Source organism: Pezoporus flaviventris, unplaced genomic scaffold (genome assembly GCF_033815535.1).
Source record: "Pezoporus flaviventris isolate CSIRO_AGI_PZ_B2104156 unplaced genomic scaffold, CSIRO_AGI_Pfla_v1 ptg000031l, whole genome shotgun sequence".
Lineage (NCBI taxonomy): Eukaryota > Metazoa > Chordata > Aves > Psittaciformes > Psittacidae > Pezoporus > Pezoporus flaviventris.
In genome coordinates, this window is record NW_026892579.1 from 8,317,992 (window position 1) to 8,324,026 (window position 6,035).

A 6,035-nucleotide genomic window follows, 5' to 3' on the forward strand; every position below is an offset into this window, starting at 1 on the left:
TTCACTCCATGCGTATGCAGAAGTAGCTCCAGCGGGAACAGCACTGTTTCCAGTCAGGAGACGACCCCCCACCGCCTCCGAGCTCGCTCCTGGTCGCTTCCGCAGATATCTTCCCTTTTGGGGGAGTAGGGTGGTCCTTTGCGCCCTCCCTCGGCAGGAGGGCAGGGAGAGGGGTCCTTCGGATTACGCCAAAGACTTTTTTTCCTTCTTCAGAACGCCCTGAAAGGAGGAGAAGTCTTAGCATACACCCAACTGCATACTAGCGTAAGCCTGTCACTTTGCGGTGCCCCCCAAACCACATGCGAGCAACCTCCCCAAAATCTCACAGCCGACGGAGCAAGGGGCGGTAAAAGGCCACCCCGGGGGCTGGTCGATTAAACAAAAAATAATAATAAATCCTTCTTCTCGCAGGGAAAAAGCAAACACAACGGGAAGAAATCAAATCGCAGTCTTCCAACAGGTCCAGAAGCATTAAGTCCTCCCTAGGGCTGCCAAAGAGAATAGGTTTTGTTCCAGCATCAACACCACATTCATAACCTCCTTGCTCCTGCTGCTGCCATCTTGACAGTTTCCCCCCCTTTCACTCAAGTCATTTAAAAAGCGCAGGCAGAAGAGGCAGGGAGAGCCACATCAGGAGGGGCGGGCGAGCGGTGGGGTGGGGGGAGAATCAACAGCCACCTCCACACCGACAGATCTCGAGCTCCAAATTCACGGGAGGAAGAAGCAGCGCTGCTGCATGGTTCCTGCTGCTCCTGCGCCTTCAGCTCCGAGGAGCCTTCCCTTTAAAGGCGAAGGAGGGGGAAGCAGCGAGCCACCCGCTCCCTCTGCGAGCAACCGGCGACAAGCAACCGATGCGCCCGCCGCCGCCCGCCCGAATAGCCTGTCACCCTGCTCGCCACCAGCTTCCACATCCCTCCCCCTAACAACCACCGGCAGCAACACAAAGTTATAGACACACGCAGGGAGCCTCAACCTAACCGCACGGCACGGCACGGCCCGCCCACCAGTGGAGGGCGGGCGGTGCCGCTCAGGGGCCGCCCCAATGGGGCGGGAGCGCCAGGCCGAGGGGAGCCGCCGGGGCTGGGAGACCAGGAGAGCCTGCAGAGACGCGGGGGTGGTGGGTTCTGCTTGCTCTCCTTCCCTCGGTATCTCCGGGCCTGGGGCCGTGCCGCTCTGCTCGGACCGCGGGAAGGCGGCGGGAAGCGCTTAGGTCTCGAAGCATACTGTAACTCTTTCCAAGGGCTGCGTTAGCTCCGGCTCCCTGCTCTTACTAGGTTTTAAGGGGCAGAACCAGAGGTATCGCTTATGCATGCCTCTTGCCCTTGTCAGGCCCACCTGGCCCGCCAGGGGCACAGCTTCAGCGCAGTGCCTGTACCTCGGTAAACCGGGCCCTGGCTGCCCGTCACGGTGGGGAAAGAGCACGCTGATTCTTTTCTGACTTGTTTGCGCTCTTCACAAGTTATTGGTGCACGAGTTACTTGGTAAACTTTAAATTTGGAGTCCAATTTAGTAATTTTATTTTAAAACTTTCATTCCCCCTGTGGGTGATGTGGGAGCATGTTCAGACATGTCTGCATGTGAATATAATCCTGCTGTACTTTCTCCTCGGATGGCATGCCCTAGCAGAAAGCCCTCCAAAGTAGCTCACTTGAAGACATAGTTAATTACGGGTTGGATAAAGGGGTGACCCACAAAGCCAAGGAACATAAAACTATTAATATGTAGCCAAGGAACATAAAACTATTAATATGTATGTAGCTATAAATACATTACATAGCAGCATAGCTGTATCAGTTCTCACCTAGCTTTGTATTGACCTAAACTATAGATTTAGCACAACAGTAGTGTGGTCTCCTATACTGGATACAGACCACTGCAGGTATTGAGAAGTAGGTGTGCTTCTGGAGCGTCACTGGGCACAATTAGCAGACAAATTAAGTTATTCCTGATTTATTTAGCATTATAGACAAGCAATGAGATTTGAAAAGCATTAGGTTTTATTAGAAGACAAGCAAGGCCCTGATCCTGCATGCCTTACACATCCCGCTAAGTAAGGCCTAAGGCCCTCAGGGTCTAGTTAGGTTTCAAATTCAAGTGGCACTTAAGTTAGGAATAGTTCGGCATGATTTTATTACAAGGGACAACATTTCAGCATGCATACAATTAATCCTTAGTTACCTAAATATAGTAGGAGACACTGAATTAATCGGAATGAATGCAGGTTCGAGTAATGGAAATAATTTTCACTGCAGCTCCATTTTGGGTCACGATGTTGTATGCCCTGCCACAGCTTTTGCTGTAACAATTCGGGGAATGCAAGGCAGCTCAGAAAGACACTAGCTTCTCTGCAGTCGTGATACTGGTGTTGGTCTGTGTGATTTAGCAGTTGGTAGGGGAGGAGAGCTGTGGTAGCTATGAAGATCCAGGAGCCGAGATCAGACAAGGCCGTGCATGATGAGAGGATGCCTAGTCCATCCAACACCACACCTCCAAAGAGCCTCTACTTGTGACTTTCAGCAGTTACCCAGAGAAGGCTGGCCATGAAGCTGTGACCGACACTCAGCCTCTTCCCAAAACCTGCTGCTGCCTGGGGTTCATCTTGCTCATTGCAGAACCCTCCCCATGGAGTGCTTCCTTAGGACTCAAGGGTCCAGAGAAAAACAGCTGTTTGACCTTGGGCTGGATAACAAGCTACAAATCTAGTCCTAAATGATATTATAATCGTCATTTATTTATTTAATTGGCACTGCATTACTCTACAGGCATGGCCATTAGGTTTCATTGTACCGGGTGAAGGCCCTGCACGTGGTAAGAAATGCTCCACTCCCTGGTGGAATTGCAGTCTAAGTAAGGCAGACCAGGGCGGGAGAAAGGAAATAAGTAAGTAGTAACCCTATTAAAGAGATGATGGACTGAGGCACCAAGCAATTACATGTGCTGAGGTCATACAGGAAGCCTGTGTCAGAAATGAGAAATAAAACTAGATCTCCTGAGTGCCAGCCCTTGGCCTTTACTGCAAGATTACCTGCCCTTTTCAGAATTCACTGGCATATCAACCTTCATCCCATAAGTCACAGTACCAGTTCTTTACAACTCCACACAGCATGAGTGTGCCCATGATGTTGCTTTTAGCGGCAGAATTAAAACCACAGTATAACTGTTCCTACACATTTGACTTAGCAGGAGCAAACCAGAAAAACGGAAGAACCCTTCGTATGCTGTTTAGTGGCTAGGCCCACTGAAAGACATACAAAAACTGATCAAAATTGGATCTAAAGCCTGCATGATTTCCAGTCTCTTCCCTTAAGTACTGTAATGCCTGAAGGGTGGAATTTTCAAAAAGGCTCAATTTATGGGGGTTTTATCACTGACTTCAAGAGGAATAAAGTTAGGCCAGCCCTGAGGCCATTTGAAAGCCTCACTCACTGTGCCTACTTAGACTGTATTTCAGGGTAGTGCTGCATCTTCCTCCACATCATCACCTGTTATCTAAGACTCCCGCAACAGTTTTTACTGAGAACACGTGTACCCATCACAGTACCTGATTATACGGACCTGGTGAGATCACAGTTCCAAGTCACCTCTGTGAGTGATCTCAGCCGTACATGGACCATGCAGGACGCATGGGATGTGAGGCCTGTGGCATACTGCTTCAGACAACTGAAGCAGGCCTGGAATTTCTTGTCATTACATCATTATAGAAATCTGCTGTAAAGTGTACTGCTGCTCAATAAAATAATGTTATATTGCACTTATATGAAACAATGGCTGCATTGTCAATGTGGACTTCACACAAGGAAGATTATGATGGGTTGTTTTGTAAGCCACCTGCAAGCTGGTCTCTGAAAAGTCTGTGCCCACTGCAGTAAGCATGTCTACCCCTCACAGCCACCCCCTGAGAGAGCAGCTTCTGCAGTGCATTTTTTGTTCTTCCCACAGTTCCCTAATACGTCTTTTGAACACAGACTGGGCAAAGGGCAGAGTAGGTTTTTGTGGCTGATGAGAGCAACCTGTGTACTGATTAGAAAGAAACATTGTCTATAAGCCAGCCAACTTCATGCTCTGAGACTTTAACTTTTCTGCCCAATTTGGCTAAAACTAGCTAATGGGTTCCACAGTTATTACAGGGACATTGGCTGACTGGCAGAGAGACACAGAGCAAGGGTCCAAAGTGTGCCAACGGAGACATGAAGGGCTTGCCAAAGATGACTATGGAGTTCTGACTATAAAATTTTCCTCAAAGTGATGAACAGCTATTTAAAGATCAATTGAAGCTGGACTTCAGCCTGTGAACTGGTTGGCTGACCGCTGTAACAGATGGGAGGGGAAGGAAGCGCAGTAGCAGAAGGAAACAGTGATACTACTACTGTGGAGAGAAGAACTCTTTCCTCAAGTGATCTTGACAGTTTGGGGACTGAGCTCTAAGGCGGGAAGCACTCAGCTCTGCACACACTTAAACTTGAGCACCCACTGCTAAAGAATTCTTGACCCATTTCTGTGCTGTGTGAAGTACAGTGACCGCAGACATCCACACTAAAAAACAGCATCACCTTTCTGGAAGAAACAGTGTTTACAATGAAACCTACCCCCAGAAATGGTTGAATAAGGAGCTGTGAAGCTGAGGAAGTGGGAAAATTCAACCCTATAGCTTCAGAAATTGTAATTGTAGCAGCCTTGCATCTGCTGAAGCTTCATTGCCACAATGTCACACATCTTGTAGGCCAAGAAAGACTCTCAGCTTCTCATGGATAGAAGTAGGTTTCTAAGTGTTTTGTATGCCTAATAATAGACACAAATAGCTGGGCATAGTGGTTTTGCCAGCTCTCTCAGCTTTATTTATGAGTCCTGCAAGGCTGATGTTTTCCTGAAATCCCTGTTCTTAAAGTCCCATTAAAGGAGCATCTCATTTTAAACCAATAGCCAAGTTCCTGATGTACCATGGATGCGACCCAAGTATACTTTCAAGGCTAGGAAGAAAGAAGGAAAAGAAAAAAAAAACAACAAATTGCACATTTTGAAACCTTTTACAACCTGATTTTTAAGCTGACATTACGCTGCTCAGAAAGCTTGTGTCATCATTTTTGAACACTTTGGAGTACATGAGATTATTGAGTTTATATCATTAGGGTGAAATGAGTCAAAATGCTAAAATCCAGCAAGAAACTCCACCTTTTTTTGTTCTAACATTCATCTTAAATGGTATGAAAGAACTTGATGTTTGCAACAGCAGTTTCTAGAACAGTAACTGCGAGTCTTATACTGGAGGCTGTGTTTTTATACCACTTTTTGAGAAATATTGGTAAAGAGTTTGCTTTTATGTATATATATATAAACTTTTTAATTCAAGGAGCTATTTAGCCATCTCCCCTTTGCCTCCTGCCCCCTCAAGACACCTCCACGGACCTGTGAAGACAGACATCCAGCTCTCCCGCTTGGTTCGGCCAAATGCCGTTCTGCCTCGCCACCGACTCGTTGTGCAACCTGGGCATGTCACTTAACCAGTCCGGGTTACCTCATAGGGGCTTACTTATACCCACTTATCGGTTAATTGCTCCATGATTACACTCTAACACCTTCCTTTTGCCCACACGCGGCGGGGAGCCGGCGGGGCCAGACACAGCGGCTTTGCCCGAAGACCCGCGGCAGAGTTGCCTCAGCGGGGCGTTTAAGCGGACATTGGCCGCCCGCCGGGGAGAGCCCCGCCCCCCGGTGGTGGCCCCGCCTCCTGGCGGCCGCCCCGCCCGCGCCAAGCTAGGCTGCGCCGTGCAAACAAGATGATGTCATGCTCTAGAGCCGCGCGTGACCGTCGAGGCCCGCCCTCGCCGCCCATTGGTAGTCGCCGGTCGCCCGTCAGCGCAGCGGCGCTTCCAATTGGCCAGCGCCTCCGCCCCGCCACCGCCCCTTGGAAAATAATAAACAATCGAGTAAAATGCGGAGCGAGGAAGGGTGTGTGGTGGGGGAGGGGCGGTGTCGCCGGCGCTCGGGGACTCGGCCGGGGAGCCCGGCGCCGTCTCGGTGCTTAGTGTATGGGAGCC